At 40.1% G+C, this 12,721-nt stretch overlaps 1 protein-coding gene and 1 long non-coding RNA gene across 3 annotated transcripts in view; one reads left to right on the forward strand and one right to left on the reverse strand.

Annotated features, from left to right (window-relative positions):
* The window catches only part of CUL4B (cullin 4B), a 49,884-nt gene extending 49,176 nt beyond the window's left edge, over positions 1–708 (reverse strand). For both annotated transcript variants that reach the window (XM_024240480.3, XM_054545016.2), the window contains exon 1: positions 335–708. The gene's annotated coding sequence lies outside the window, so the exon portion shown is untranslated. The remainder of the gene's footprint in view (positions 1–334) is intronic.
* LOC112130757 (uncharacterized) overlaps positions 1–12,721 on the forward strand; it is a 47,433-nt gene that overhangs the window by 14,123 nt on the left and 20,589 nt on the right. The window lies entirely within an intron of this gene.

The raw sequence follows: 12,721 nt of genomic DNA on the forward strand, positions 1-12,721 counted from the left end.
AAGCTGCAGTGCTATGGTTGTTGAAGGCCATCTTGTGATCACCACTTTGCTGGGTAGGCTCTTCACCACAAATAACTATGACTCTAACGAGCTTTTCCCTAAGTTATCCACATCACAGGTGAATAAAGGCTGTAACTTTTAACATACCTTTTATAAATATTTGGGAATAACGAAACCTAGCACAACATTGAGAATAACTTAAAATTGCCTAAAAATGTGGCTTTGCTTAGGTCTTGTGACCCATAACCAGGTACATAACCAGGTCCACCTTCAATAAGTTCCTAAACAAGACCCTCCCCACATTCCGAAATCTCAAAAGGGCATTTTAGCTCACCATCAGTCACTGGAGGATCCGTTGTGTTCTTCTATCTAAGGTCCGATCTATCTAAAGCAGAGGATTGGGAAGACCTTTTGAAAACACATTAGCAATACCCGCCCTTTCAGGCTAGGTCCTGCCCGCCGAGGCTGGCCTTCCTGTGTATTTAACACCTTCCAGGATGATAGACAGCAGAGCTGACCAATCTCTGCAGGGGAAACCCCACTAGACTAACAACAGAGGCCTGGTTGGAGCCAAAAGAAAAACAAAACGAAAATTTCAAACGATCTCAGAGTTATACAGTTCCCAAAGCCTGGGTTATTCTCTAATAATACTACCTATGGGACTTAAACAGATAAGCCTAGGTTGTTCTATACCAAGACTGGCAGTTTCTAAACTGAACTGCTGGGGAGGGATTGTGTCTTCACAATCGGGTAGTGCTGACATCACCCTCATGGGGAGGGGTGGGGCATCAGGGTAGTGCTGACGTCTCCTCCATGGGGAGGGGGAGGGGCATCAGGCTCTCCACGTGGTCTCTGCTGAGCGGGAAAAGGTGGGAGATGGGAGATGGGAACTGGAGCCTTCTAAGAGCCGAAGTCTAGGCTCCTGTTCCGCCATTGCTGGCTTGGGTAAGGATGAGTCTGCATTTTTTTTTTTTTCCCATGGCATTTGGCTTGACTAGATTAGCTATCTAAAATTTTCTCGATTGCTAGATTGCTCCTTTTTTTGTCCTTTGTCTTGAGAGACAAGTTTCGTTAAGGCTTTAGTCTATGTCTGTTGGTGTTTCACACTGTTGTGAATGGGATATATATATGCACACATAATATCTAGTTCTGTTATTACTAGAATAAGAACATTATTGGAATATAACAAAAGAATGTTAATTTTAAAATCTAGGTGGTGGGTGTATTGATGTTCATTATAAAAATTCTTTAAACTTTTCTGCATGTTTAAACATTTTTATAACAAATATTGGAAAATAAAAGGGAGCTATTTAATAATACTTTGAAAAGGAAAAAAATGGAAACGATGGGATTCTGTATATTTATTTTACATCTGGCCTGTATTAGGACTCTTGTTTCCAAGTGACAGAAACCCAACTTGAATAAGCTTAAGAGGAAAATTGAGTTTATTGGTTAACGTAACTGGGAAGAATAGGGCAGATCTCAGAACCAACTAGATCGAGGGACTCAAATGGTATCTAGGCTCTCACTCCGTCTCATCTTTCATCTCTGCTTCTCTCTGTATTGCCTAATTCTCTAAGACTCTTACATGGTAGAGACCGGACATGGCTACTAATTGCTCTGGGGTCACATCCTTACAGTTCAAGATCCAAGGAAAAGAGAAAATTACTTCTTTACCTTTGATTTGGAAAACTCCAAGGGAGATCTTGTATCTCTGGGCCAGGTCTCATGCCTACCACTTGGAGCTACCACGGAGTCCAATGGGGTTGGATATTATGATTATGATATTATGATTAGTCCATCCTGGGTTAGGTGCCCAGCCACAGGCAGCAGAGGGGACTATTGTGATTGCCTGTCCTACCAGGACTATATTGAAAGGATAAAGTAGGAGCAGGTATCCAAAGGAAGAAGAATGCTGTTGCTAGAAGCAGAGAGGAAGGAATGCTGGGCAAAGCAAAATAGCAGATATCCACTACATAGGCTTATTAGTTTTAATGTTTTTAAGTTACGTTTCTTGGATTCTCAATGCGTATAATCATATCTATAAATAATTATACTTTTTCCTCTTTTCTCTTTCTTTTAGATTTATACAGCTTATTTTGTTTTCTTGTTTTGTCACATTCCAGAGCCTTCAAAACACTGTAGTGGACATCTATGCTTTATTCCTGAATTTCAGGGGAAGTGACTTGATTATGATGCTTTCTATTGGCTTTTCGATACTCTTTACTGTGTTTAGAAAGCTCTTTTCTAGCTGGGTGTGGTGGTTCATGTCTGTAATTCCAGCGCTTTGGGAGGCCAAGGTAGGTGGATTGAGCCCTGGAGTGCGACAGCAGTGTGGGCAATATGGTAAAACCAGTCTCTACAAAGAATACAAAAAATTAGCTGGTGTGGTGGTGCATGTCTGTAGTCCCAGCTACTCCAAAGGCTGAAGTGGGAGAATCACCTGAGCCTGGGGAGGCAGAGGTTGCAGTGAGTAGAGATCACGCCACTGTACTCTAACCTGGGCAACAGAGCGAGACCAAGGCCAAAAAAAAAAAAATTTCTTTTCTATTCTCATTGTGCTTTCTATACTCATTGTACTCATTTATAAGGAATAGCTGCTGATTTTTATCCAGTGCCTTTTGGCCATCCATTAACAGGTAAGACTACATCAAAATTAAAAATTTTGTAAGGAAAATAGTAAAGTACAGAAATCACCTGAAAACAAGAAAATGGAGAAACTGGAATGTAGACTTTACCTTCCGTGAAACTAGGAGCGGTAAATGCTACATGAAAACACTGCTTAGAGCTGGGTGTGGTGACTCAAGCCTATAATCCTAGCACTTTGCGAGGCTGAGGAGGGAAGATCGCTTACAGCCTAGGAGTTTCAGACCAGCCTGGGCAACATGGTGAAAACCTATCTCTACAAAAAATACAAAAAGTAGCTCGGTGTGGTGGGCACGCACCTGTAGTCCCAGCTACTAGGGAGGCTGAGGCGGGAGGATTGCTTGAGCCCAGGAGGTCAAAGATACAGTGAACCGTGAGTGTGCCACTGCACTCCAGCCTCGGCCAAAGTGAGACGCCGTTTCAAAAGAAAAAAAGAAAAGGAAAGAAAAAGAAAAGAAAGAAAGGCAGATGGAAAGCAGATGGATAGGTGACTAAATTATTTTAGCTAGCCCCAGTAGAAGCACTCATCATAATCCCATGGACGTTCTAAGTGCTTTACGTATGTTACTCCAGCAAAAGAGGTCTATTATTTGTAGAGACTAAACAAGAGACATCTGGATGCTCATTATGTAGCTTTATTTGTAAAAGTTCATTGAGCAGTACACTTATAATTTGTGAATTTCTTTTTTTTTTTTTTTTTTTGAGACAGAGTTTCGCTCTTGTTGCCCAGGCTGGAGTGCAATGATGCAATCTCAGCTCACTGTAACCTCCACCTTCCGGGTTCAAGCGATTCACCTGCCTCAGCCTTCCTGAGTAGCTGGGATTATAGGCATGCGCCAACACACCCGGCTAATTTTGTATTCTTAGTAGAGACGGGGTTTCTCCATGTTGGTCATGGCTGGTCTCGAACTCCCGACCTCAGGTGATCTGCCTGCCTCAGCCTCCCAAAGTGCTGGGATTACAGGCATGAACCACTGCGCCCAGCCAATGATTTGTGCATTTCTGTATGTTATTTATCAATAAAACATTTTTAAAATAGACTAAAATGCAAATAAGTGAAAATGAACCACAGAGGTTATAGACTTAGAGACAAGTAGGGAAAGTAGAGTATGCTAGACTGAAAATAGGAGGAATAAAGTCTGGGATTCTATTTCTCATATCTAGTTCTTGGAATATAAGCAGCCAGTCTTATATCCCAGATAGGAGATTTAAAGGATCCTTCTCTGAAGAATTGAGCCACATCAAAGAATAGTCTACTGGTACAGGTACCTCAACGAAAAAGCATCCTGCTATCCAATTGACATACATCAAAGCCCACCCCTTCTCCCAGGCATTCAGAACTTCCAGCCAGCTTTTTAGTGCCTCACTCTTAAATATGAACAAATCACTAAAGATTTCAAACAACTTAAGGAAGGTTCCAACGTGAAAACCAGAAGTGAAACAAAAGCCAAAAAACAGAAAAGGGGAGGTGGGAGAAAATACAAACAATGACAAGAACAAATAAAAACATTTTAAAAAGCTGGGCGTGGAGGCTCACGCCTGTAGTCCCAACACTTTGGGAGGCTGTGGTGGGCGGATTACTTGAGGTCAGGAGATAGAGACCAGCCTGGCGAACATGGTGAAACCCCGTCTCTACAAAAATACAAAAGATTAGCCGGGCATGGTGGCGCACGCCTATAATCCCAGCTGCTCCGGAGGCTCAGGCAGGAGAATCACTTGAACCCAGGAGGCAGAGGTTGCAGTGAGCCGAGATCGCACCACTGCACTCCAGCAACACTGTCTCCAAAAAAATAAATAAATAAATACTTAAAAAACATAAAAAAAGCCCTACTAAGCTTCTACTCCAGTATATGCAGAAAGATAAAAGATAGTGTTATATTCATAAAATATGAAGCATGAGGGAGAAAGAGCCCCACATGGAGGCATACCATTGTAAAATTTCAGAGTATTAAAGCAGACCTTAAAAGCTTCCAGAGGTAGGAAGAAGTAAAAGTTTCCATACAAAGGATCAAGAATAAGAATGGCATTTGGCTTCTCAATAGAAATCAGTAAAGCTGAAAGACAGCGGAACCATACTTCAAAATTATTAGTGAATATGATTTCCAATGTAGAATTCTATATTCAGTCAACATATCAATTGAGTTTTAAGGTAGAATAAATACATTTTCAGTCATGCAGTGCTTAAATAATTTTCCTCCCATGCACACACTCACAAGAAGTGACTAGAAGACATGCTCCACTAAAACTAAAGGGCAAACCAAGAAAGAGGAAGACATGGCATCCAGGAAACAGATGATCTGACACAGGATATTGAAGTAGGAAGACAGAGGCATCTAAGAAAATAAAATGGAATGGATAGATCATCTATTAATTTAACTGTCTATAAAATTATATTGAAAGTCTGGCTCCCTTCTCAGAAACCCAGCCCCCTCACCCCTCATTCACCCTAGAGGAAAAATAAAGAAGCTCTGTTTGATAGTTTGGGATGATTTAGCCATAGGTACAGACAGGGCTGCCATATATAACTGCATAAATTATGCACTGCACAACTCCACAGAGCACCATAGAAAACGAAGCAAATGAAAAGGAGAGGCAATTGTTAAATCCAGGAAAAGCAAATGTTTAAGAAAGGAAATGTAATTATAATATATTACGTGGCTCATCAGTTAATTATTTACACATAATAGTTTATCCAAAAGTTGCTATAACTCTGTTGAGAGGATGAGGAGGAGAGACTTGGGGGGAAGATAAGAAAGCCTAAATAGATTATGGTACATCCATGTAGTAGAACACCGCAGCCATTACAAAGAAAATGATGGCGCTGTATGTATCCATCTGAAAGGTGTCTGTGATACATTAAGTGAGGCATAAAACCAGTTGTAGCCCAATGTCTATTGACTAATCCTATTTTTGTTTTAAATATACAAATAAAGGTATATGCATTCTGGTGTATCTGCTGATGGCCCTGGTGAGTGAGTGAAGTAAATTGTGGGAGAGAGGTTGTAGCATGTCCAATAGAGGCCTCATCTCTAATTCCTAAGGACAACACCTAGGGAGTCCTAGTGGTGGTTGATGGTCTCTAAGAGTTGTTGGTGGCATTTGCATTAAAGACCTCTCCTCGGCCGGGCACGGTGGCTCACGTCTGTAATCCCAGCACTTTGGGAGGCCAAGGCGGGCAGATCATGAGGTCAGGAGTTCGAGACCAGCCTGACCAACATGGTGAAACCCCGTCTCTACTAAAAATACAAAAATTAGTCATGCATGGTGGTGTGTGCCTGCAATCCCAGCTACTCAGGAGGCTGAAGCAGGAGAATCGCTTGAACCCGGGAGGCAGAGATTGCAGTGAGCTGAGATCACGCCACTGCACTCCAATGTGAGCGACAGATTGAGACTCCGTCTCAAAAAACAAACAAAACAAAACAAAACAAAACAAAAAAACCTCTCTTCTTGGTGCTGAGAGTGACTCTATTAGAAGCCTAAGTGAGGAGAGCCTAGTCTTTAAAACCAGAGTTCCCTGGTTGTTAGAAGGATGATCTCTGGGCTGCTCTGCAATGTTGGCTCCGCTAGGACTCAGGGATTCAGGGCTGTCTCTTGGTGCAGTGGAAAGTGGGGAGCAAAGACTGCTGTCATAGAAGGCCTACTTTAGCAAAGTCTCTCTGAGTTTCAACTGACCTTTCAGACCTGTGCGTGGAATTGGGAGACACTTCAGAAGGCAGAGGCCTTGTCTCTGGGCATTGTGATTAGCACCAGCAGAGGCCACCATAATTGGTAATATGGTTCTGCAGCCTATGCCCCCCACACAGCTATGTGTGGGGAAATGAAATCTAGCCCATACTGTACTAGTCATTCAAGCCTCGTGTCCTAATTCAGGGGCGCCATGGTCAGCAGAGAAAGGCAAACTTTCTTATGACTGGCTTATCCAAAGAGGTGCATTTTTCCAATTAATCTACCCCAAGGGGAGACTATATTTTTTGCAATGTTTCTGCTCCGAAGGTCATGCCCTTTTCTAATTTGCCCTAAGGGGTCTTATGTGCTAGCTGTAGCCTTTGCTCTTTCTAAAACACTGATACGCAGATTGTAGGTCCTTAAGTCCTAATGGTCCTTTATCAGAGGTCATGAATAATCATAATATAAATATTGTACAATAGTTAAAAAAGAAGAAGAAGAAGAAATCCTGAGTAATCAGAAGCCTTCCCTGGAAGAAGCCCTTTCTCCTTGCCTCTCTGAGTGAGCCCTGGCCAGTCTCCTCGCCTCAGGCAAATTGACATAAGAAAATGACTGGTCAGATTAGATCAAGATGGCAGCCTACGCACCTGTAACTTTGTTCTCATCCTCCCTGCTTCAAATCCCTTAAAATATTACAATGGCAAAATAAACAAGAGCAGTATAATTAAAGGAAAGTGTACCATCAGCAGTCCAGAAATTGTGAAGAATCCCCTGAGGATAGAAATCAGTTAGAATCATATTGATAAGAGAGGAAGAGAAGCCTGGTCCAAAACCTGCAGGAGAAGATTACGGGAGCAAATCCAGAGAAAATCAAATTTCATAATAAATAAATGCAAACGCATGGGAAGGGGGAACTTCCAGTTAATTAAAGAATTGCATTCACTACAATTGGAATGGAGCAGTTAAAAAAAAACAAACAAGAACTGTATTCAGAAAAGAAGGGTCACTTCTGTGGCTGTTTCTGTCCTTCCTTCCCCCCAACTTATTCCAAGGTTAAAACCTAGAATTTCACACTAAAGAAAGCGAACTACTTGCTTCCAAAAGTTTGCTAATGTGAGCGTAGGATCCTAGAAAAACGAAAACAACAGAACAGACCTTTGTGTAATCTGGACTTTCAGGAAATATAGGGAAAAAAACCGAAGCAGTTTTGATCATGAGAGAAATACCCTCCTGAGTAATACCAGTGAAACTGCCTTTGCAAAATTATGACAGTAAAAGGCCTTTATGCTTTTTCCCTTCTTGGATCTTGTTTTTTGAGGAAAAGGTTTTTTTCTTCCCAGTTGACTGAATTATGTTTCTCCATTTACTTCTGTCTGCCCTCTTGCCACCCTTGATGCCCACATGAGAGGACCTAAGATGATTCCTAACAGCATGGGACCCCTCAGGAAAAACAGAAGGCACCACAGACTCTGTTTTGGGTGGAACCTCTGTTTTCCTCATGGAACCCCAGGAGTCGTAAGCAAACAGATTAGATATAAGGCTCTACTCTGTTTTGCAATGTAATACCTGACCTTTTTACTTTGCATATTGAGATAGCTTTTAGCCTTGGTATGTAATAGCTAGGTAGGAGATATACTTTTAGGGATGGTTAATGGCAGTTATGGGGGGACACTTGGTTCTTTGCATGTTTGGATAATAAAATAATGCTTTTGGTCACCTGGAAGGTATGGAAACATTCCCAGCCCGCACTGAGAGGTAAGGCTCTGATATGGTTTTGCTGTGTCCCTACCCAAAATCTCATCTTGAATTGTAATCAAAATTGTAATCCCCACGTATTGGGGGAAGGTCCTCATGGGAGGTGATTAGATCTTGGGGGTGGTTCCCTCATGCTGTTCTCATGAGAGTGAGTGAGTTATCATGAGATCTGATGGTTTTCTAAGGGGATTCTCCCCACTTTGCTCTGCACTTCTCTCTCCTGCGCTCTGTGAAGAAGGAGGTGTTTGCTTCCATTTCTGCTGTGAGTTGTAAGTTTCCTGAGGCCTTCCCAGCCACGTGGAACTGTGAGTCAATTAAACCTCTTCCCTTTATAAATTACCCAGTCTCAGGTATGTCCTTACAGCAGCGTGAGAATGGACTAATACAGGCTCTCATGGGGGATGGCCTGATTATAGAATGGGTTGATTGGCTTTGGTTTGGCCACCAGCCTCAGAGGAATGCCTTTGCAGTGGGATTCAGGTAAAAGCATTGTGTTGTGTCATCCCACAGTATTTAGTTTTTCTGGGGGACCCAGACTTTGGTGTGAAAATGGGATCCTTGATTTTTGGGGATTTGTTCTGCCTTCCAGCTGTGACTGCCTATTAGGCCCTAGAAACTGCATGCCTCCTTGACCCTGTTCCTTAAAAGGCTCCATCTTAAAGCCAGTAGTCCAATGAAGAAACTTACATCTTTAAGGAAATGTCCACATGTAAGGGTGTCTGCTTTTCCTGGCTGTCTTAACTGAACTTTTACTTGCACCATTTTTTCCTTGGTTTGAGTAAAATATGAATCGTCTATCTTGTTTCACCTAAGAATTGTCCCTTTAGAAATGCAAATTTAGAGTTGCCTTGCCAACAATTGTTCAGGGCAGGGAACAAGTAATTAAGAGACTGGTCTGAAATGGAGAAAAGAAATTTAAAAACTGGCAAATGAAGAATCTTATAACTCTACCAGATCTGCTTTTGTCTGTCTGTCTATACATTTATATGTGTCCTGTGTGTGATGTTTCAATAACCAAAATATATGAAAGAGCTCTAATTAATTGGCTTCAATAAATATAAACACTTGAAAAAATAGAAACTTTAATGCTTTTTAGTTCATGTGGCATTAGTAATCTTTGGTAAATATAGTTTTAAGATTTTTGGTAAAATAAAATAAAGATGTCTTCAGAATTTAGACATTTATTCTGAATCAGGCAGGTCAGACAGTCTTTGTCAGATGTTTTAAGGTCATAAACTGCTACTATGACATTTTTGATAATTGTTTGACTTGTCTGTTTTACAGCCATTAGATTCTAGGTAAGGCCTGGGGACATATGGAGTTAACTGTGTCCCCTAGCTAGTCTGGAAAGAGTCAGACATTGTCTACAGCTCTGTCCTTGTCCTGGGCTCTGAAATCTGATACACTGTCAAAGTTGCTTACTTACTAAGTTTCTCACTAGAATAAAAATTGCTGAGAGTTAACATTGTAACATATGTAATTGAGATTACTGGCAAAATAGTTACATGTAAGGCATATAAAGAAAGTAGAATGTGTTTTGGTAAGAGGTTATAAGAAGGCATGGAAATATGTTTTTTTTGTTAAAAGGAAAGTAATTGTGTCTAGTTCAGAGGTTTTTATGGAATGTCCTAAGTTAAAAGAATGATAGGACAAAACTGAAGCCTTAAGCAAGTTGTAGAAGTTTGTAAAACATTGATCTTATAAAGGAAGTTCTGTGTGTGAACAAGTTGGACACAATTTGAAGGGGATTATTTAGTTTTTCTATAAATTAAACATAAAAATAAAAAGCATATCTGGGTCCATGTGCCAGAATAACAGGGTTTCTTTGGAGCATCGATCTGCTCTTTAATAGAAAATTGTAAAGAGTTATAAAAGGTTTACAAAAATTTTAACTTATGGTCAAACTGATTAAGATTGGACAGATCTGTTTATAAAGTTTTATTAAAATAGGTTTAACATTAATAGTATACTAATGCAAAGGCAAAATTTGGTTTTCTCTTTTGATCAAGATTTTCATGTAATATTAAAATAATAAAGATTTGTGTTTGCCTTTTGGGTAAACTGCAGGACAAAAGGAAAAAAGAAAGGAGAGAGAAGAGACAGATTCAGTTGGTCCCATGCTGTCTTTATTGGGTCTTGTTGTTTGGAAAGCTGGGTCTCCCAATGAGTAAAGATTTTTGCCTTTTTGAAATTTTTTCAGTTATCACTTTGGCTAATTGAATGACCTGTGATCCTATTTTCTGATATCAAGTGTTTTTAATCATTGATATTTGGCAGATCTTCCAAAATAAAAATTTCAAGTTCTAAATTCAGTCCTTTTGTCCTCATTAATTTTTTTAAGATATTGCGTCCCCTGATGTCCAAAAGAGACATATTTGGCTTATTTGGTATGTTACAATCATACAGGGAGCATTGTCATGTGTGAAATGGCATTTGGCTTTCTTTGGGATGTATTTTTATGAATGTGTTATTAATGTGTGTTCTAGAATTATGTGAGATCCTATAATTTTAATATGACTTATGTATGTTATCAGTAATAATTATGATTATTATGTTAGATTGTTGTATGCCACAAAATAACCAAATTTCTTTGTTAATTGTGTCTTTAACCATGGGTGTTCTGATTCTCTTGTCATCTACAATTGATTTGCTTTGATCCTTTTCAAAAGGTGGTTTTATATTCGGCTATGGGACTCTGACAGGGGCTCTTGAATGCAGTTTCCTGATAACTTTAGAAATTGTGTCATTGGAATAAAGAAAAAAACTTTCAGGGCTCTCATGGAGAGCTTATGTGTCCATAAGGATTGTTGGCCCAATATCAAATAGAGCAGGAGTTAATCACGTGGACTGAACTAATAGAAGACTGAAATTATCTTTTTATGACTTTTTGCTTAAAATGTTGCTGATCCTTTTTGTTTTGCTTTTCAGAGTTAAGAAAACATTTTTCTTTTTAAACATTTTAAAATTCTTTTGAGACAGTCTCGCTCTGTCACCCAGGCTGGAGTACAGTGGTGTGATCTTGGCTCACTGCAACCTCTGCCTCCTGGTTCAAGCAATTCTCCTGTCTCAGCCTCCCAAGTAGCTGGGATTACAGGCACACATGACCACACCCAACTAATTTTTATATTTTTAGTAGAAGCAGGGTTTTGCCATGTTGCCTAGGCTGCTCTCAAGCTCCTGTCCCCAAGTGGTCCACCTACCTCAGCCTCCCAAAGTGCTGGGATTACAGGCACTCGTGACCACACCCAGCTAATTTTTGTATTTTTAGTAGAAACGGGGTTTTGCCATGTTGCCCAGGCTGGTCTCAAACTCCTGTCCCCAACTGATCCATCCACTTCAGCCTCCCAAAGTGCTGGGATTACAGGTGAGAGCCACCATACCTGGCCAACTTTTTTTTTCTTTTGAGCTATTCGACAGCTTTTAACAATTGAGTAGAGTATACTCCTGTGAACAAAATTTGGAGCATATTTCTTTGTCTCTACCTGACTTCTCCAGAATTTGCAAACTATTTGTGATTATTCTTAACTTATGGCAATATAGTTATTTGTATAAGTTCAATAAGAATCCATTTTCTTTTGTAACAGAACACAATTCAGGACACTGGTTACATTACCAAGACTTTTACTGTAATGACATGTTTTCAGACTGTATTGGCAAATTGAGGTTTACCTATAGAACTGATAAGAGCCCCTTAGAAAAACTGGCCTCTACTTTGTCCTTTACAGGGTTCCAAACCTGTGGCAAGTAAAGAATGTTACTTTCTGACAGGACCAGGAACTCCAAGTTATTTTGGTACCTTGAGAAGACAGCAATTCACCCAATTCACACAGTTATCTGCAGGTACAAATAAATCCCTGGCTGGGCTCAAGAGGCTGTTAAAAGGTCTAATCTGAGATTCCTTATGAGAAGTTCCAGCAACGCCAGGTTTGTTTGTTTTTTTTAAAGCCTTTATGGCAAATAATTTTTCTTGTTGCACTTTATGCAAATAATTAAGCTAAGCATAATAAGACTCATACTTATTTTGCAAATAAATTGGTCCTACTATGATTTGTCTTTGGTAGAATTGAAAAACTGGAGAGAGAAAAATTATGTTTTGGAAAAACGTAGTATACCTGTTACTAGATTCCAGCTAATTGTTTTTGGATTCCAGTCCATTGTTTTTGAGTCTCTGCCGATGACCCAATATATGATTGGTTCTCAAGGTCATTCACCTAGGTCCCTCAAGACTTCACATCATTTCTACAGTGACACCTGAAGCTAGGATTTTTACTCCTTATGTTAGGGCTTATTATTTATTTTAAGTCTGCTGTTCACTTAAGTACTATACTAAAGTTGTAGATAAGAGTGCTAATGTTTTGTTATGCAGACCTTGGGATCCTAACTAGGCACTTGTGAATACATACAAACAACTGCAAGACAGTTTCACTCCTCTTACCCTGGGGCAAACCCTACTCCAACTATGTCCCATCAGCAGGAAGAAGTTGGAGTAGTCATCCGCCTTTTCCCATCTCTGTAACTCACACCTCAGGATTGAAGTGTGCTGAAATCCAAAGGTGGGATTGAAACTGACTTTACAAAATTATGACAGTAAAAGAAGTCTGACATGGATAACTCCATCTTGCTCCTAACCTCTAAGCTGTCTTTGCTCACTACT

Source organism: Pongo abelii, chromosome X (assembly GCF_028885655.2).
Source record: "Pongo abelii isolate AG06213 chromosome X, NHGRI_mPonAbe1-v2.0_pri, whole genome shotgun sequence".
Taxonomy (NCBI): Eukaryota; Metazoa; Chordata; class Mammalia; order Primates; family Hominidae; genus Pongo; species Pongo abelii.